The sequence below is a fragment of the Coenobita brevimanus genome, chromosome 98 (genome assembly GCF_032717465.1).
Source record: "Coenobita brevimanus isolate Jiangsu-jjx chromosome 98, ASM3271746v2, whole genome shotgun sequence".
In the NCBI taxonomy this organism is placed as follows: domain Eukaryota; kingdom Metazoa; phylum Arthropoda; class Malacostraca; order Decapoda; family Coenobitidae; genus Coenobita; species Coenobita brevimanus.
Genome location: NC_137051.1, coordinates 36226446 through 36248344, shown reverse-complemented (window position 1 = coordinate 36248344; position 21899 = coordinate 36226446).

Sequence of the window (21899 nt, the reverse complement as noted above, 5' to 3'; positions counted from 1 at the left end):
GCCTTTTTCTCATCCTCTTTTAACCTTTCCACTCTCCTTGCAACTACTCCTTCCTCTCGTCTTTCCCTTCTTCTATTCCTCCATCCTACTTGAATCCTAATTCTGGCCACCACCAAGTAGTGGTCAGAAAGTCCACTCCCCCAACCTCTATAAGCTCTTGCATCCATTACACATCTTCACATCCTTTCATCCACACACACATAATTAGTCATTGCCTTCCTTTCATTCAGTTCACCACCCACCCTTCTCATCACTTGCCATGTATACCTGTGGATCATTTTATGCCTGAAGAGGGTATTGGCTATCACCAACCCCCTCCCAACACAAATGTCCACTAACGCACTCCCATTCTCATCTATCTCAGCAGGCACACCCCACTCACCAACTATTCCATCCACCTTCACATTCCCAACTTTACCATTCATATCACCGATCAAAAACACTCTCTCATTCCTTCCAAACTTTTCCATGCACACTTCTACATTTGTCCAGAACTCTTCTCTCACTCTTCTAGCACGATCTTGCGTTGGCGCATACATACACACAATCGCCCACATTTGTATTCCAACTTTCAACTTTACCCACACAATCCTTGACCCAACTGATCCATACTGTCTTATGCTCTTCTTCCATCTTTTACTCACAACTATACATACTCCTTCCTTTGCCCTCTCATTCTCATCTACTCCTGCACATATACCCCATCCATACTCCCATTCTCTCACACCTTCTCCTCTCCATTTTGTTTCAGTTATTCCACGTACATCCACTTTCGCACCCTCAAGCACCTGGACAATCTCTTTCTCTTTCACCTCGTCATTCGCTCGCCTTACATTCCACGTTCCGATAACCATGTCCTTTGTCCGGTCCTTGGTCGTCATCGTTTGGTCAGTTCTTGTCCGAGGCTTATTGTTTGTTTTTTTAGTTAGTTGTTTTCCGGGGAGGGGCACTAACCCTCCGCCAACCCTTTTAGTCGCCTTTTACGACAACCAGGGATACTGGGGGAGTATTCTTGAAAAAAAACCCTACCCCCATTGTTGTTATTGTTTTTGTTTTTGTTGTCAGGGTAAGCAGATTATACAAATGAGGCAACAACACAGATGTCATAAATAAATAAAGGAGAGATATTAAGATAAGAATGTCTGGGTAGGCCGAGCATAGAAAAGGCGCGTATGAGAGAGAGAGAGAGAGAGAGAGAGAGAGAGAGAGAGAGAGAGAGAGAGAGGTGAAAACGACAGATGATTCTTACAGACAGGTATACTTCAAAATCCATCATTGCCAGAAGCAGTTAAATATACCAAATAGAACAGGCAAGTAAAGCAATAACAGAAGCCAAATAAACACCATAAATAAATAATAATAATAATAATAATAATAATAATAATAATAAAATGAGAATATGTGAGAGGAAGGGTACCCAAGTCGACAGCAGCCTCAGACCTGAATGATAAAAGCTCCACCTGCCTCGTTGACTTGTAAAGTGGCTGAGACAAAACTATTCATCAGATGCGTAGGGCTTGGACGGAGAGGGAGACACGCAACGCACCGACCCCCTCCAGCTGTCCCTGTTCCTTCCAGCTGTCTGTCTCTGTTCCCTCCAGCTGTCTTTTTCCTCCAGCTGTCTGTCCCTGTTTCATTTCTGTGGGAAAGGAAATGAAAGGGTGAAAAGGAAAACACACACACACACACACACACACACACACACACACACACACACACACACACACACACACACACACACACACACACACACACACACACACACACACACACACACACACACACACACACACACACACACACACACACACACACACACACACACACACACACACACACACACACACACACACACACACACACACACACACACACACACACACACACACACACACACACACACATACAGACTTGCTGTCTCCCAACGATTTTATTCAAGGGTAAACTTTTCCTGGAGGGGTAAGGAAGCTCCCTAACACCTCCTCCTAAGCGATTTATTTTGCATATTACTCATTACTATGCGTTTTCTATGTCATTTGAATAATTCTAACATCATCATACTCAGCATATATAACATACAAATTACTATTAACCAGCCGTATCCAAAAGCAAATCGCAGAGGAAAAGGTGTTAGGGAGGTTCCTTTGCCGACAAGAATACGAACCAAGGCCTTAATAATCTCCCTCATTACTAGAAAAATAAATTGCAAATAAAATCGCATTGAGGTAACCAGAACAAACCGGAAAACACGTCACTGTCTCTCTCTATCTATCTATTGCCAGACGCCATAATCCCGTAAGAGGTGGCCATTTGACTTTGAGTTATTTGTTTTACGGGGAGGGGCACTAACCCTCCACCAACCCCCTTGTTGACACGTAGGGAGCACGCATGGTTTGGTTATATGGTTACCACCCAGCATTGTAAATGGTTTCTTGGCTTACAGGAAACCATTTGAAATGTCACTCAATGTAAAGCCACCTGTAAAGGAAAGAAAAGCAATAAGAAGTGACAGGAAAGATGGGAGAAATAGGAAGAGAGGAGGACAGGCACAGAAAAAGAATGATGCAGGCTAAGGAAGGAATAGGCAGCACTACATCAAGTGAGTGGATGATGGTCGCCACCACCAACCACTTCACTTTCGAAGGTATTAATTGGCTTACGTACACCTGTGATTTCTTACCTGAGGAAGGACAAAAACAAGTATTAGTTTCGAGAGGAAAATTATTATTTTTTTTTTTTCACCGTATCTTTATTTATTCATTTCTTTATTTGGAGGAAGGATAAGGCAAGGAATATAGAAGATTTTCGTGCTATCTTGTTTATCCTGTAACTGAAAATCAAAATGGCGAGAGGAAATTAAACGTGTCTGAATTCACTCCATTTTACCATGAGTCCTTTGTCCAGTAAATAAGTAATAAATAAATAAATAAAACTTGGATTACTAGCTATCAACTGGGTGGCCATAAAGGCGGATAATTAGTTACTATTTTTTTCTAAGTCCTAGTTTTTCCCCTAGAACACGATCCCCAGTAGACATATTACATCCCTGGACATAATTCTTCGGCATAATTACGATCCCCGTTGTGATTTGTATTATTTATTACAGGAAGCACTAGACAAGGGAGGATTATTGCCCTGCCTTCCCACATCATCCTCCAGAAAAAAATATTACCCTGATGTAATTTTCTTCTCATAACTAAGAATTATTTATAAAGTTAGAACAGAGGAAGATTAGACAGCCACCTTGAGGCTTGTCCTTCCTAGAAATAAAAATCTCGTCAGAAGTTCCCTAGCACCTTTTCCTAAGCGATTTATTTTGCCTATTTCACCTTAGTATCCTCGTTTCACCTTACTATTCTTGTTTTGCCTTACTATCCTCGTTTCACATCACTATCCTCGTTTCGCCGTACTATCCTCACCTGTGTTGTTTAAATCATTCCAGTTCAACCATACTCTTCATGAATACCGTACGCAATTATATCAACCCGCCGCATCCAAGAATAAATCGCTAAAGCCTAGGTGTTAGGGAATTGATCGTTGTGTGTTTCGTCAAGGTTCCTAATTGTCCATGTGGGCAATTTGGATTTCCATATTTTCGAGAGGAGAAGGAAATATGGCAAGATACTGTACGTCCCTTGCCAGTCATTCTTGCAAAATAAAATATAAAGGGATCGTATTTCTCTTGTCTAAGATCCCTGAGAGAGAGAGAGAGAGAGAGAGAGAGAGAGAGAGAGAGAGAGAACGAAAAACGAGAATGACCTATTTTGACCTAAACTGACCTTACCTTTCGTGCTAAAACCAATCACACTTACGACATAGAATTAATCGTAAGCTTATTGGCGTATGCAGTCCCTGGATCTTACGCACGTTTTTGGCCAGGTGATTTACGCTGCGATTTACGGGTCTGTTTACGCAGCGATTTACCTGTGTGTTCTACGTTTATCGCTGTTACCGTATCTTGTTTACCGACCCGTAGCGGTGAGGTATGGGAGCGTAGCAGGTCAGGTCATGCAAGGTATTTAGCGTTTCTCGGTATCTTTTCCTGGTTTCTTTTCTGTGTGGTATCTAAGGAGGTTTACAGAGTTAGTATGGACTATGAGATGTTTTGATGTTTACTTGCTAGGGTGGATGTCTTTGCCTGATTTCTTTATTTTATTTGTTTATTATTGTTTTGAGGCTAGGCTGGATCTGCAAGGTTAAGTAGTACGTAATGGCGATAATAAGGAAAGAAAGACTGAAATTTTGCCCACAGTGAAATTATGCTTTCTTCTTTTTTCCTCCTCCTCCTCCTCCTCCCCCCCCTGTGTGTGTGTGTGTGTGTGTGTGTGTGTGTGTGTGTGTGTGTGTGTGTTTCGAAAGTATGTTTTTTGGTCAGTATACATTTTCGACTTGACGTGGATCATGTAACCCGCATCAAAACAAAGGTATCTGCACAACAAACACAATTTCATATGTGGGTACGATTTCAGCCATTTCAGTCACTTTCACAACAACGAAATTATGCAAAGAAAATGATGAAATAGAATGCTTTATTACCTGATGCTGTGGGCTGCAAACACGCGCAGCCTCCATCATATTGCATTTTAGAGAGAGGGGAGATATTATTAAGCCCATTAAATGCTTTTAGAGTGAACCCAGTGCGTCTCTATTATTATTATGTTGTTGTTGTTTTCGCTTGTTCTTCAGGTGTTCACTCCGACTGATCATGTAAGCTACGGTATATAAAAGAAATTGAGTATTTTTTTTTATCATAATTCCTCCTCCTCCTCCTCCTCCTCATCATCATCATCATCATCATCATCATCATCATCGATACACAAATTCCTATCGAAGCTGCACCCTCTCAGCCCAACTTAACTGCCTTTATGAATGTTTTTATCTACTCGTATATTGGCGGACGGGTAGCCGAGGCCTTTAACACACTCATTCTCTGCCTTGTGTGTCTTGAAGGGAAAGGTGATCCAAGCGTCCGAGATGGGTTGTGTTTGGGAAAGTCTTGCCCCTCCGATACTAGGCTTTCTGGAGTGGGACGCCTTCACGTGGTGGCACAGATATACCCTGGCGACTCCACTGCCTGGTTTATCGTCCCTCGTCCACTTCTCTGTCCCCCGAAAGGAGGATGGTGGATGGCAGGAAAAGGGTGCCATTATGTGTGCAGTTCAATGGATTCGCATTTTAGATGAACCTGGGTCAACAACAACAATAGCAACAACAACAGCAGCTCAGGAGTATACGTGAGAGAACCTTACGGATTTTTGAGTTAGAAGCGCATGCATGTAGCCTAGACCATCGGGAATAAAAGTAGCCTCTCCTGAGTTTGTCTTCGTGGACACTGATATTTAGTCGTGAATATAAAGCAAACGACACTCACCGTATGATACTGATATGTGGCTAAAGGAGAGAGAGAGAGAGCTTGTGAGCGTGTTTTACCAGTGTCGGCTGGTGCATATTCACGAGTTACACATCCATGAATTACACAGAATTAACCACTAGTCTTTCAGTCAGTTATTGAAACGGGCTCATACGAGTAGTACGGAAATTTCAGTGCTATTTAATTTTTTACAACAAGGCATCTAGAAAGCAGTCTGCGTTTACATATGACCCGTTCTTATTGGTCTGCTTAGAATATTGACGTGAGAAGAAACAGCCGTGAATTGTGAGGACTTAGATATCTTCGTCTGATTGTAGGGATGCTGATCTCCTGTAATGAAATTCGAATCTTTCCAACACGCATGAATTTGTCTGGTTTGGGTAGCGAGATTTTATAGGGCTTTGACGTAGTTTTAAGGCGGTGGAAAGGAACTGCTTGGGAATCTACACCTGGATTAGCATTGTGGACGCTACGTATTCTGTTCTTTATCTTCCTGCTCAGTCGCCTTACCCAATCACCTGCCCTCCTCGTTACCTGTCCACCTAGTTACCTGCCTACCGAGTTACCTACCCACCCAGTTACCTACCTACCCATTTATCTTCCCACCTGGTTACCATCCCACCCAGTTACCTTCCTACCCACTTATCTGCCTACCCATTTACCTGTCCACCAAGTTACCTGCCTACCCACATACCTGCCTACCCTAACCTTCCGGCGCCCCCATCTAAATTTCATGAGGATTCCAGTCTTTCCTTAATGTATGCCCTGTCTTTGTTCCTGGCTTGCTGTCCTTCTATTTCTGCCTTTTCCTTGCTAAGCCAGGGCCGGGTGGTGCTTTTGTGACGCCCTGTACCTCCGTTTGCCGTGCCTGTCGTTTGCATATCAGTGGAATATTTATCCCCCTGTAACGACTCCCCTCCCCTGTCCTTCCTTCCTCCCCCATCTTGTATTTTTCCGTCCTGCCGTGTCCTTCCCTGTCAACTCCTGTCCTGTTCAGTCTTGTCCTGTCATCTGTCCCTCCCTGTCAGCCGCTGTCTTTTCCTGCCCTTCCGTATCCCCTTGTCCTCCCCTGTCCAGTCCTATCCTCCTCTTTCCTTCCCTGCCTAGTCCTGTCTTGTCCTGTCATTCCCTGCCATGATCTGTCCTGGTCTGCCTTACTCTGCCTTATCCTGCCTTGCCCACCTGTCCTACCATGCCATGTCCTGTCTTGCCCTGCCCCCTTCAGCTTCCTCCTGCCCTGCTGTGTCCTGCGCTGCCAACTCCTGTCCTCTCTTGTAGCATTTCATTCCTTTACATACACTGTCCCTCGCTGTCAATCGCATCACATCAGTCTTCAGTAATTGCATCATCTGCCTGTTATTCACCCATTCCCCTCACCCTGCCATTGTTGATGCATTTAATACCGTTCCTGCCGTTCTTCTGCCTCCTGCTTTGGCCCGCTGTTTCTCATTCAAAATTTTACACTTTCTTTACCGAGCTGTCAGTTTTATCCCAGTGGCACACGTGGGGCCCTGAGTTTTAGCAGACTGTTGTGGATCATGTTCTAGGGGAATACTGAGACCTAGCAGGAATAAAATGTCTAACTTAGCCATAAATCTAACCCTTCTTTCCCTTCGATTCTTTTATTCTCACGTCTCTGTTCACTGATTTCTGGTCCTCCTCCTTCCTTCAGCCGTTCCCCCTGCCTTAGCTACCCCTATCGATCGCCTTTATCTTGCTCCTGTCCTTTTGTGTCCCCGCAAAACTATGTCTGGGTCTTGTAGTAAAATTTCTTCTCCTGTCTGGCCGTGTACCGCCCTTTAGATGCGCCTCTCATTTACATACCTGGGTGATATGCCCGCTTTTCCGATGTGTTATCTCGCCCCCTCTGCTTCATCCTCCCCTGCTCTACGTCATTCTCACCTACTGTCCTACCTTAATCTGGTCTACCTTGGCCTTTGTCAGTCCTACCCCACAGCCGTCTTTCTCAGCTTGTCTACTCCTTTTCCTTTGATCTCCAGTCTTTTCAGTGCAATGTTTCCCGGCTTCTCTAAGTGAACGAATCATGAATTTGACCTTCTTTTATTTATCATTATTATTATTATTATTTTTTTATTATTATTAATATTTATTTATGTATTTATTTATTTATTTATATTTGCTTAGGTTTATATGTAGAGAAGGTGTTTTGTAGGCTGTAAGCTTTTTTTTTTTTTTTTTTAAATGAAAATACGTACATTCGTGACCTATAGCCTACGTTTCCTCATCTTGGTGTATACCGTCCTTCCATACTGCCTCTTGTCCTACCATGCCTTGTCCTACGCTGTCCTATAATACCGTGCCCTGCCCTACCCTGATTGACTATGCCTTACTCTGCCCTGCCCCTGCCCTGCCCTACCATGCCGTGCCCTGCCCTGCCTTGTTTACCTGCCCTAACGTGCTGCCTTGCCTTGTCTCGCTATACCCTACCCTGTCCTATCTCTCTCCATCTGGCGTGCTGTTCTGTATTTTACCCTGCCCACCCAAGACCCACCCTGCCTCTACCTTACCACCTGCCCAGCCAAGACCCACCCTGCCTCTACCTTACCACCTGCCCAGCCAAGACCCACCCTGCCTCTACCTTACCACCTGCCCAGCCAAGACCCACCCTGCCTCTACCTTACCACCTGCCCAGCCAAGACCCACCCTGCCTCTACCTTACCACCTGCCCACCCAAGACCTACCCTGCCTCTGCCTTACCACCTGCCCAGCCAAGACCCACCCAGCTCCCTGCCTTACCTTAGCCTACAGTCGATATCAAAATCCTGTCGCGTTTCCTGCCTGTCTCTCCGGGGGCTTGGAGGATCACTGTGGGGGACTCAGAGCAAATGACACTTTTGTCATTGATCTGAAATGAAGTCATCAGTGTCGGTTGCTACGGAGAACCACACTGATTTTTAAAGTTCATTGACGGAAAAGCAGATGAGGAGACATGATTCTGGATGCCGACTGTACACTAATAAATCATTGTTTCTCATCACCCTCTAATCACGCCAGACGAAGACTTTTGGGTGGGGTGAAGTTCCTCTTGCTGTCTACCATCCTTTCACCTTAACTTGGCCTACATTTGTGTCCTTTCGCAGCTTATTCCACGTAACTCGGCAGCATAATAAGACAATACTATGGCTCTACATCCTGTCCATAGCACTTCATCGTGACTAGCATCACAGTCTAACATACGATCTTAAGACAGTGGAGAACAGCACTTCCTTGTAATTCCTTGGCTGCGACATCCCTCCCTATGAGAATGTGTTTCGCACGTCACCGCCACGCACTTCATCGTCCCTGCACTTCACCGCCCCGCACTTCACCGCCACCCACTTCATCGTCCCTGCACTTCACCGTCCCGCACTTCACCGCCACGCACTTCACCGTCCCTGCACTTCGCCCTGCACTTCACCGTCCCTGCATTTCACCGTCCCTGTACTTCACCGTCCCTGCACTTCACCGTCCCTGCACTTCACCGTCCCTGCACTTCACCGTCCCTGCACTTCACCGCCTTGCACTTCACCGTCCCTGCACTTCACCGTCCCTGCACTTCACCGTCCCTGCACTTCACCGTCCCTGCACTTCACCGTCTCTCCACTTCACCGTCCCTGCACTTCACCGTCCCTGCACTTCACCGTCCCTGCACTTCACCGCCCTGCACTTCTTTGCATTCTCCTCCCACAACACAATACAGCCGCTTCCTTGTTTGCTTGTCGCCTCTGCTAAAGTCTGCTTGTTAGTCCTCTGTCCTTGTCTGCTTTCTGCTTGTTAGTTCTCAGTCCTCCGCCTGGTACTCGAGCATAAAGGACTCTCTCTTGTGTCTTCCTGCTCTGTTTTTCCACTTTGCTTGAAATTACCGTCTCTATCTTGAATACTAAGTTGTGGCGAAAGGTTAACACTAAATCAACAGCGCTAGTCACGAGGAGGTGCCGTGGAGAGGACGTAAAGCCGTGGGATTGTCTTACTCCGCCACTGAGCTACGGGATACAGCTAAAGGACAAAAATCTCCCGCCAAATTAAGGTGAGGGGAGGATAGTATCTCTCTGTTGTCCTCTGTGGTGGATGCTAACCAGACCGTGACTCGTTAGGACCTCTCTCTTGCCGGGGTACGAATAATATTGTGGTGTTCTGTGTGGCGGGCGTAATGGCGGTGCGGAAATGTAGTACCGATAAGTCTGGGCGTCTGAAATAAACATCATTATATATTTAACAAACGTGATGTCAGGTTTGTTTTTATGTGGTAGTTGAGGGAATAAATAATAAGTAGTAATAAATGCGTGAGACAGTATTCGAAATAAAATGTGACAGTTCTAAAAATGAATTCACAGTTCACGAAGCTACTGCCGTGTCAAAATATTCCGTACATATATCCACGTATTTTTTCGTTTTAATGTCTTTTAGTTATTATGTCCAGTTTACAAATAGAATCTCGGAGGCAGTGAGTGTGAGTTTTATGCCTTTGTTTGAAATTACATTACTTTTCTTTTACAAATTATTACTTCCGTGGAAATAATCATTAGTTCTCCTCGTATGGTGCTGCAAATGGGGTAGTTCCCTTTTATTAGTAGTAGTTGTAGTATCTTGGTCATTTTTTTTTTTTCTGCGTGTGTCCAACTCTGGGCATAGGCTTCACAGCCTGCTATCAAGGCCCAGTAGTCCTCCTACATACCATACACCTCTACATGTCACCACGTCGGCGCTAACACCCACTCTCCATATTGAATACATACAAGGCCTGTCTTATACAGGACTGGTGTATTGGTATTAGCGGTGGTATTTTTACTACATGACGGCGGGTCTTCTTGTAGATCAGTAAAGTCTGATTTAATTAAATTCAAATCCTTAAACTGTTCCCTGCCCCAGTGTGGATTTGAACCTGGGTCCGGTAGGACTGCAGGCCACCTCTCTACCGACTGAGCCACCGCCTCCCCCTTACTGGCAGGGTTGGGTAATGCTGTTGTGAATATGAGACATTTAAAAGAATAACAGCATACCAGTCAACCAATCGTTTGTTAGGCCTCGACATCACATTCTCTTGTAGTATTAAAGTCTTCTGTGTATTTAGAGCTTATATCCCTGCTCTATAAAATCAGTTCACTCTTACTTTCCTGGTCTTATAGTCAGCTATTCTTTCTCCCATATCGCCAGTTCTCTCTGCCTTTTCGTTATCGCCAAAATCTATACACCTTTTCCTTTTCTTGTCAGCTGTTCCTTTCTACTTTGTCTTATCGCCAGTTCTTCTTTATTTTCCCTCCTGTTATCGGCAGTTTTCCTCTACATTGTGATACTTTTTCCTTCTGTTAACAGCAGTTCTCTTCACGATGTATTGTTGTGATTTTCCCCGTCTCTATTTTTCCGCCTTTATCGGCTGTTCCTTCTACACTTTCCCCCCCTCTGCTGTCGTTCATTCAGCCTTTCACCTTTTATTACCACTAGCGAAGGGGAAATGTTGACTGGGTATGGGGTTCACTCACGCATGCAGCCCCTCCCCTCTGGGTTTTTATTTTTGCCGAGTTCTGCGCTCTCTCTCTCTCTCTCTCTCTCTCTCTCTCTCTCTGCTAATATCAGTTCCCTTTTCTCTCCTTGTTATTGTTAATTTTTATTTTCTGTTTTTTTCTCCTTCTGTCACCGATTTCTGTACTTCTCTGTTTATCATGATCTCTTTCCACACTACTACTTTGCTCTCTCTCTCTCTCTCTCTCTCTCTCTCTCTCTCTCTCTCTCTCTCTCTTCTTCCCAGTTTGTACACATTTTTTTCCTTTTTTCCTTCTGTGGTCTCTGCCTACTCTCTGTGTTGATCAATTTCCCATCACTACAGTTTCAAAGCGGGAGTGTTGACATGGCGGATGGGTTTCTCTCTCTCTCTCTCTCTCTCTCGCCACGCCCTCTTCCTGTTTGCCCGCCCCTCTCTCTGCTATGGATTTGTCCTTTTTGTTGTTAGTTCTAGCACGTTTGCCCCCCCCCCTCTCTCTCTCTCTCTCTCTCTCTCTCTCTCATGATCTTAGTCTCTCAGATCAGATTTTCTCGCGTTATTCTTCATAGATTCCCCTCCTGTTACTCTCTCTCTCTCTCTCTCTGTACTGCAGTTCTGATGATGGCCCTGGAAGTTCATAACACGAGAAACAAATTTTACTGGATTTTGGAGTCATGTCGATTGCCTTTGAAAATAATATAAACTATCTGTCTATCTATCTATTGCCAGACGCCTCAATCCCGTTTGGGGTGGCCACAAACAAATCGCCTCCAAGTCGCCCTGTCCCCCGCCATTTCACTGCCCTCCTCCCAACTCACACCCCCCTCCCTCATATACCTCTCCACCCCATCCCTCCATCTCATCCTCGGCCTCCCCCTCCCTCTTCCCCCCTCCACCTCACTCACATACACTCTCTTGGTCAGTCTTTCACCCTCCATCCACTCCACATGGCCAAACCACCTCAGTGTGTTCCTCATAACGCTTCCTATCACATCCACATCCACACCACAACGCTCCTTTATATCCTCATTCGTCAGCCTGTCTCTCCATGTGACTCCACAGGCTACTCTTAAATAACTCATTTCCACTGCTCTCACTCTTGACTTGTGTCCTTCCAACAACGTCCAAGCTTCACTTCCATACGTTAGAGTTGGTATCACAATACTGTCGTGTAGTAACTTTTTCACTTCCATGCTCACTTCCCTGTTTCTTATCACTAGCTGCTTTCAAAGAACCAGCAACCTTTCTTCCCTGCTGTACCCTTTCAAGCACTTCACCCTCCAAACCTCCATCCTTACTCATCACACTACCCAAGTACTTAAACGTACTCACATTTTCCAGTTCCTCACCATCCAACCTCGCTGTACATTCACTGACTTCACCTCTCTCAAAGACCTTCACTTTACTCTTCCCTACATTCTCCTTTAGATTCCGTTTCTTACACACTCTCCCAAACTCATCCACCAAGCCTTGCAGCTCCCCTTCGTCTTCACTCAACAACACAGTATCATCTGCAAACAACAGTACAGGGAGTTTCCAAACACTATCCTCTCTCACCAGGGCCACTCCAACATCCACTACCCTACCTTGTACCTCTTTTATTACCCCATCCATGTACAGATTGAACAACCATGGAGACATGACACATCCCTGTTTCAACCCAACTTTCAAAGAGAAAAATTCACTTAGTTCACCATCCACACGCACTGCAGTCTTCGCACCATCGTACATACTCTTCACAGCATTCAACATCTTCCCATCTATTCCATATATTCTTAACACTTTCCACAATCCTTGTCTATCCACCCTGTCATATGCTTTCTCCAAATCCATGAAAGCCGCATACAACTTCTTTCCCTTCTCTAGAAGCTTTTCCACTAAAGATCTAAGAATGAATATCTGATCTACACAACCTCTTCCCTTCCTAAAGCCTCCCTGTTCTTCTCCAACTAATTTCTCTGTTCTTTCTCTAACTCTGTCAATAAGTATCCTACCATACACTTTTCCTATTATACTAAGAAGACAAATGCCCCTATGATTACCACACACTTCTTTTTCCCATTTTCCTTTGTACAAGGGAATAATTATACCTGACTTCCAATCCTCCGGGACTACCTTCTTCCCAGGCCAATCTGCACATCTTCCACATCCATTCTACTGCTATCTCTCCCCCATGCTTCAGCATTTCACCACACACTCCATCAGTTCCTGGGGCTTTCCCCGATTTAACTTTCTTCATTGCTTCCACAACTTCTATATAAACTGCAACACTAAAATAAAAAACAAAGGAAAATATATATACATTTTTATACATATATATCCAAAACAGTATAGGAGATAAAATGAAAATTCTTCTAACACTGAAGTACATATAAGAACATCAACATAATAATACTTTGCATAGTTAGTTAAAATTATACATGAAGACTAATGCTGACTGAGGACCCGGAGCGATGTCTGGTAGTGAAGGGATTAGAGGCGAAATCCTGTAATCCCTCTTGTTGCGATTAATCCCCCGACTCGTGACATACCCATCTGTCCATCCATCCACCCACCCATCCATCCATCTATCCATCCATCCATCCTGACTCAGATTTGCTTTTTCATCCCTCATCAGATCGTGTGCTAAATAATAACCCTTAATCCCTTCGGCCAGAGAGCCTATTTTTCAATGTAATCTTGCTCTTCTGAAACAATTTTTTTGGGGGGGCGGGGGGGTGGGGCTGAGGATATAGTTCAAGGGTTTTGGAATTTTAGGTGGCCATCAGTTAACCATTCTCTCTCTCTCTCTCTCTCTCTCTCTCTCTCTCTCTCTCTCTCTCTCTCTCTCTCTCTCTCTCTCTCTCTCTACCATAATCCCACGTTTGATCGCAAAAAATAGTGTGCCGATAAGCAGGGTCTGAAAAATTACCACATCAGGGGAAGTAATGAGCTTTCTTTTTTTTTTCCTCCTTTAGTGTGCTTGGTTATTTTTTAGTTTATTTTTTTCGTAAATGGAATCACTCGTCATTGAGGCGGTAAATATTGCTCGTTAATATTTACCGTATATAGCTAAGGTTAATATCAATTTTCCAAGTTCTCTCCCTCGCGATCTTTTCTCCATTCCCTCCTGCCACTTCTCGCTATTCTCTCTCCCTCTCTCCCCCACTCCTCCACACCTTTTTGTCACCTCTCACTTTATCGATTCCATCACTCTTTCCCTCTCGTCTTCATCTCCCCTACCTCCTCCTATAATATAAGTCACTTAGGAAAAGATGTTAGGGAGCATCCATGACCGACGAGAATGCATGTCCTCGCCTCATCCTCTTCCTCCTCGCTGCATCCTTCACTCCTTCCTTTCTTACGCTGCATCCTTCACTCCCTCCTCCCTCTTACTGCATCCCTCATTCCTTCCTCCCTCTAGCTCCGTCCTTCACTCCTTCCTTCCTCTCTCTAGCTCCGTCCTTCACTCTTTCCTCCCTCTTGCAGCATCCTTCACTCCTTCGACCCTCTCATTGCATCCCTCACTCCTTCCTCCCTCTCACTGCATCCTTCACTCCTTCCTCCCTTCTCTGCATCCTTCACTCCTTCCTCCCTCTCTTGCATCCTTCACTCCTTCCTCCCTTCTCTGCATCCTTCACTCCTTCCTCCCTTCTCTGCATCCTTCACTCCTTCCTCCCTTCTCTGCATCCTTCACTCCTTCCTCCCTCTCTTGCATCCTTCGCTCCTTCCTCCCTTCTCTGCATCCTTCACTCCTTCCTCCCTTCTCTGCATCCTTCACTCCTTCCTCCCTTCTCTGCATCCTTCGCTCCTTCCTCCCTCTCTTGCATCCTTCGCTCCTTCCTCCCTTCTCTGCATCCTTCATTCCTTCCTCCCTTCTCTGCATCCTTCACTCCTTCCTCCCTTCGCTGCATCCTTCACTCCTTCCTCGCTCTCACTGCATCCTTCACTCGTTCCTCCCTCTCTGCATCCTTCACTCCTTCCTCTCATTGCATCCTTCACTCCTTCCTCCCTTCTCTGCATCCTTCACTCCTTCCTCCCTTCTCTGCATCCTTCACTCCTTCCTCCCTTCGCTGCATCCTTCACTCCTTCCTCCCTCCCGTTGCATCCTTCACTCCTTCCTCCCTTCTCTGCATCCTTCACTCCTTCCTCCCTTCGCTGCATCCTTCACTCCTTCCTCCCTCCCGTTGCATCCTTCACTCCTTCCTCCCTGTCGCTGCATCCTTCACTCCTTCCTCTCACTGCATCCTTTACTCCTTCCTCTCGCTGCATCCTTCACTCCTTCCTTCCTCTGTCTGCATCCTTCACTCCTTCCTTCCTCTGTCTGCATCCTTCACTCCTTCCTCCCTCTCACTGCATCCTTCACTCCTTCCTCTCGCTGCATCCTTCACTCCTTCCTCCCTCTCACTGCATCCTTCACTCCTTCCTTCCTCTGTCTGCATCCTTCACTCCTTCCACCGTCTCGCTGCATCCTTCACTCCTTCCTCCCTCTGTGCATCCTTCACTCCTTCCTCTCGCTGCATCCTTCACTCCTTCCTTCCTTTCTCTTCATCCTTCATTCTTTCACCTGTCCTACCCTTTACCTGCTCACCAACTTTTAAAATATCTACCCCTTTCCCCTACTCATAATGATGCTACCTCTATAAACTTTTCTTCTCCAATATTTTGTTGTATATATATATATTGTGTGTGTGTGTGTGTGTGTGTGTGTGTGTGTGTGTGTGTGTGTGAGAGAGAGAGAGAGAGAGAGAGAGAGAGAGAGATGGTGATGATGATGATGAAACTGAGAATGGCGATATTTCTTTTTCGCGAAACGCAGTCAGGATTTATGCCTTTCCTCTGTAACTGACAATGTTATCAACGTTTTCATGCAGTCTCATCTTTGGTATTGAACGAATTTCATAATGTTTCATACTCCCTGGCAATATGAACAGAAAATAATAAAGCTTTGCGTCTCAATTTCGAATCTAGAATTTTCATGGATCAACATTATACATTTCTGCATAACACTATCCTGCCTGATGCATAGTAATAATGTTTATAAGTAATACATTCTTATATCTCCTCCCGTACCTTAAATACTAGCCACTTAATTCATGCCTGGCAACTCCCTCAGTGTTACCAGATCAGTAGATTCGTATCACACTGGTGGATGGGCACAAATTTTTGCTCGCGACTGTACGTGTAATGACTTGGATGGAAATGTGAAGGTCATATAAGGATAAATCTCTCTCTCTCTCTCTCTCTCTCTCTCTCTCTCTCTCTCTCTCTCTCTCTCTCTCTCTCTCTCTCTCTAATTGATTTACAAATGAATTTCGTTCTTAGTTTTCCCTCCTGCATGTCTCCCATTTTCATTGCCATTCACATCATTTTTTATTTATTTATTTATTTATTTTTTTTTACTTCATCACTGGCACTGCGCCTCGCCAATCCCATGTACTGAAATTATAGAGGCGGATTTTTGCGATGCTTTGAAGGATTTGGCGTAATAATTAGCGTTGATAATGAGGTCCGTTTGATGGGAAGGGCTGGTTATGTTGGCTGTCTTGCTGCTTTGAAGAATAGTTTCTCTCTCTCAAATTTTTTTCACTTTTTAAATTTTTGCATCGTCTAGCCATAGAAACTTTCCAGTCTTCCATTTTATCCCTAATCTGTATTCCCTCTCTCTCTCTCTCTCTCTCTCTCTCTCAAATTTTTTTTCAATTTTTTAATTTTTGCATCGTCTAGCTACAGAAACTTTCCACAATCTTCCATTTTACCCCTAATCTGTATTCTCTCTCTCTCTCTCTCTCTCTCTCTCTCTCTCTCTCTCTCTCTCTCTCTCTCTCTCTCTCTCTCAGACTTTCATTCATTTTCACCTTGTCTTATTTCCTTCACATTTTTTCACTCCACTCGTCCTCCTCTTCCCTCTCCCCCTCTTTAATATCTTCTTTATGTTACGTATGTTCGCTTCCACCTTATTAAATCTTTCAGAAAAATCTATACATTTTTTCAGACGAGCATAATTATTTTTCCATGGATCACAGATATAAGATACTGTGTTTTTTTGATGGATTTTCTCAACGGTCGACACGTCAGGGAATGAACTCCGGTGTCTCACCTGTGTTTTTACCTAATCACCAAATTTTTACCTGTCAGTATGGAACTTTGATCTTGAATTTGGCTCTCTGTTGTCTTGTTTTTATTTATTTTTTTCTTGGAGGGAACAATCTTGCGGGCTTCTGGCTTTTGGTTCCTTCTTCCATGCACTAAAAGAAAAAAAAATACATTAAATGCCTGGTTGTTTATATTTATTCTCGTCTGATAAAGATCTCTAGCCCCATTCACCTCAGTTGATGGCCAGGTGTAGTCGGCTTGGGGGACTGCCTTGACAAGTAACCAAGGCAGTTTCTTCCTTCCTCATTTCAAGGCCGTTTATCTTCTATTCATGCACTCACGATTAAGCATGTTGTGGGAGTGGGCCAGTTCCCTCAGATGAAAACAGACTGACTATAGCAGAGGAAAGACACCACACGGAGTGACTTGCTTTGTTAATATGGACTGGAAATTCTTAGAGGCGACTGGAGATTTTTTATTTTATTTACCATATATTGAAATAGGAACACAGGTCGGCCCCCTACCCTTAAATATTTTGTATTAACCTGACCTCATCCTCCAACACCTTGAACGGGTAGCCTGGGATCTTTAATTACTGTTACTCCCTTAAGGTATGGAAAAACACTAAGATGGTTGGAAATGGCAATCAGATAAAGTTCGTCTACTCTTGAACTGGCTTTGCTTCACACTTCCAAGCAACTCCTTCACTTTCCTCCCTCACGCTTCACACTGGGGTTGCTTCACACTTTCAGCAACATCGTCACTCATCTCCCTCACACCTCATACTAAAGAGAATCAGGTATGGCCAGAGAAACATGCCTCTCTCAGCGTAAGAATGCTCTGTCACTTGCCCTCCCTCACACCTCACATCAAAGAGAATCAGGTGTGGCCAAAGAAACACACCTCTCTCAACTTAAGAATACAGAGACACCAAAGGAAAGTGAGACGCAGAAGAAATGTAGCCTAAGATAACTTTTATTCCCTGTGAATATGAAAGATAGTAAAGTCTGTGAGTGAGGAAGGAAAAAGTGGATGGTGTATTGATGAAGATCCATGAGACAAAAGCTTCATACACTTTTTCTTTTTCTTTTTTTTTTTAGCTTGTTAACGGAATCGCTCTCAAATGTGCATCTGTAACACTTCTAAAGGGAGAAAGCAAGCGTAGAAGTGTGTGTGTGATTCTTTGTTTAGTACGTGTGTGTGATTCTTTGCGTTTAGTATGTGTATGATTCTTTGTTTAGTGTGTGTATGATTCTTTGTTTAGTGTGTGTATGATTCTTTGTTTAGTGTGTGTATGATTCTTTGTTTAGTATGTGTGTGATTCTTTGTTTAGTGTGTGTATGATTCTTTGTTTAGTATGTGTATGATTCTTTGTTTAGTATGTGTATGATTCTTTGTTTAGTATGTGTATGATTCTTTGTTTAGTATGTGTATGATTCTTTGTTTAGTATGTGTGTGATTCTTTGTTTAGTGTGTGTATGATTCTTTGTTTAGTATGTGTATGATTCTTTGTGTAGTATGTGTATGATTCTTTGTTTAGTGTGTGTATGATTCTTTGTTTAGTATGTGTGTGATTCTTTGTTTAGTGTGTGTATGATTCTTTGTTTAGTATGTGTATGATTCTTTGTGTAGTATGTGTATGATTCTTTGTTTAGTGTGTGTATGATTCTTTGTTTAGTGTGTGTCTGATTCTTTGTTTAGTGTGTGTATGATTCTTTGTTTAGTGTATGTATGATTCTTTGTTTAGTGTGTGTGTGATTCTTTGTTTAGTGTATGTATGATTCTTTGTTTAGTGTGTGTATGATTCTTTGTTTAGTATGTGTATGATTATTTGTTTAGTGTGTGTCTGATTCTTTGTTTAGTATGTGTATGATTCTCTGTGTTTAGTGTGTGTGTGATTCTTTGTTTAGTATGTGTATGATTCTTTGTTTAGAGTGTGTCTGATTCTTTGTTTAGTGTATGATTCGTAGTCTTCAAGATAGAGCTGAGAATATTGACAAACTTTAGTGCTAAACAAATCGACATGTGACCCATTTTATTGAGCACTGTAAATACTGTAATTTTTGTACTGATTTTTTATTGTTTTTCTTTATTTCTGGAGTACATGTCAGTTTAAAAGCAGGAAGATGAGAGAGAGAGAGAGAGAGAGAGAGAGAGAGAGAGAGAGAGAGAGAGAGAGAGAGAGAGAGTGAGTTTGAATGAGAGCAGAGACAGAGGGTTAAGAACCAGAAAGAGAGAGAGAGAGAGGGGGGGGGTAATGGCCCCTAAAAGCGAATTGTGTCACTTGGTCAGGTGTTGTGGGTCACCTTGCACACACACACACACACACACACACACACACACACACACACACACACACACACACACACACACACACACACACACACACACACACACACACACACACACACACAGAATCTCAGAACCAAGTTAATTCCTCCCAAGTCCTCATGTGGTGTGTCTGGTGTTTTTCTGTTTTTTTCATTGTTCCACACACGCCAGCACACAGGTAATACAAACTACGATGCTCAGAAAGACAGATTATTCCTCTAATTGGCTTACCTGACTTTCTCTCGTTTTAATAAAGTTTGGGACGTGACGTGGATCGAAAAGTAATCCAAAGCACTTAATCTTTTCGGCAGGAGAGCGGCTTGAGAGGGGAAAGATGGGATTGTGTTTTGATCGGCGTTTGTGTGTGTGTGTGTGTGTGTGTGTGTGTGTGTGTGTGTGTGTGTGTGTGTGTGTGTGTGTGTGGAGTGTAATAATGTGTGGTAGTGTGAAATGTGGCAGTGTGAATTTGCCTATCCATGTCTGTTCATTCATATCAATCAAAGTGTGTGTGTGTGTGTGTGTGTGTGTGTGTGTGTGTGTGTGTGTGTGTGTGTGTGTGTGTGTGTGTGTGTGTGTGTGTAAAAACCACAGGTCTAGGTCAGAGTTTTACCTAGCAATACCTACTTTAACAGTCTTCATCCAGCTTCGACACCAAACTATACGGAAGTGTTGAGGGTCAGGCAAGGACGAAATTACTCGATATTTTGAACAATGAATCGTAGGTCAAGGTCAAAGCTTGTCCCGTGTGTCCGTATGTGACCAAAATAACTGAAGCTGTTTTGATTTAATTCTGAGAAAACTTGGAATTGTTAGGGATCAACCAAGAGGCTAACCATTATTTATTTTTAAACTGGGTCAAAGGTCAGGGTCACAGGATCAGGTCAGCTTAGAATTTTTATCGGACGTAGACTTTGTGGAAGGGTTCATGATAAGGCAAGGAAAGAATGGGTTCGATTATGAGAAGTCAGTCAGTCAATGGTGAAGGTCGCAGAGGAAGGCTAACTTAATCAGCGTTAATATGATTTGGGACAAACTTGGTGGTAAGGTTGAGGGTCGGGAAAATAAGGTACTTCGATTTTAAGAGCACTTAGGCCAGAGTTGGTGGAAAGTTTGAGGGTCAGGAAAATAAAGTAGGGTACTTCGATTTTAGGAGCACTTGGGCCAGAGTTGGTGGGAATGTTGATGGTCAGGAAAATAAAGTACTTCGATTTTAAGAGCATTTGGGTCAGACTTGGTGGAAGGGTTTAGGATCAGGAAAATAAAGTACTTCGATTTTAAGACCATTTGGGTCAGGCTTGGTGGAAGGGTTGAGGGTAAGGAAAATAAAGTACTTCGATTTTGAGAGCACTTAGGCCAGACTTGGTGGAAGGGTTGAGGGTCAGGAAAATAAAGTACTTCGATTTTGAGAGCACTTGGTGGAGCTTAAACATCACAGGCCAGAGTCATATGCTAAGTCCAAAGATCTGTTGGTGGGCACAGGGGTTGCTGCATGAGTGTTCCTTCTTGATTTTCTTTCTTACTCTTTTTTTTTTTTTTTTTTACCTCCGTTAGTGAAGACGGACGGAGGATGTGTGTATACCCGTGTCTGTTTAGAAGATACAGTATATAACAAAATATATATTGGATTTTAATTACATCTGGTCGACAGGTGGGCAGCAGGTAAAGTACGAGTTAATTAGATTTTGAGGTGGATTCGGATGCGGAATAAATCGTAAATATTTTTGGCGTTAGTGGAGGTATGTACTCTCTGATATATGAAACAGGGCAGACTAAGGCCGTAGACTTAAATGTGTGAGACCTAAAACTATTCGGATGATCGGAAAGAGAAATTATAACAGTCATAAACATTGCTGGCGATGGCGGAGGTATGCGCTCTCTGAAGGCCCCTTAGATATCCCTGCTACTGCCAGACGTCAATGTACTACTTCAAAACATTGTATAATAGTGACTGGGTTAATGGTAAGAATTATTGCTTGTGTTAAATCTGACATCATTTACCGGTACCTTACTTTGGACAGATGATCTTAGTTAGAACACTCTCTCTCTCTCTCTCTCTCTCTCTCTCTCTCTGGCCTATAATATCGAGCATTTAATGGGTGATAAAAAAAAAAATAATAAAATATTGAGTTTGAAAATTTGTGTGATATTCCTACCACTGAAATATATACCTAGAAATTACTTGTGTGTGTGTGTGTGTGTGTGTGTGTGTGAGAGAGAGAGAGAGAGAGAGAGAGAGAGAGAGAGAGAGAGAGAGAGAGATCGCTTGAATAGTTCCAGATTTACTGAATAATTCTCTCTCTCACTCAATTCCAAAACTGTGATCTTTCTCCGTCAAACAAAGCATCGACTTACAGAGCACATCTTGTAAACAGACTGGAAAAAATAACGAAGGGCTGCACCTGAGAGACAGAGAGAGAGAGAGAGAGAGAGAGAGAGAGAGAGAGAGAGGAAAAAACTGGGTAAGGATGTATTGGCCTCCTGAGAACCCATTAATTTCTGATCCTTATATGGCAGGGATGATACTGGAATGTTGAAGGGAGGAGGGTCAGAGAGAGAGGGGGGGGGAGTAGGAGTGGGAGGTAGAGAGAGAGGGAGGGGGAGAAATAGAAGGTAGAAGCCAGGATAGGAAGGGGGGAAAAGAGG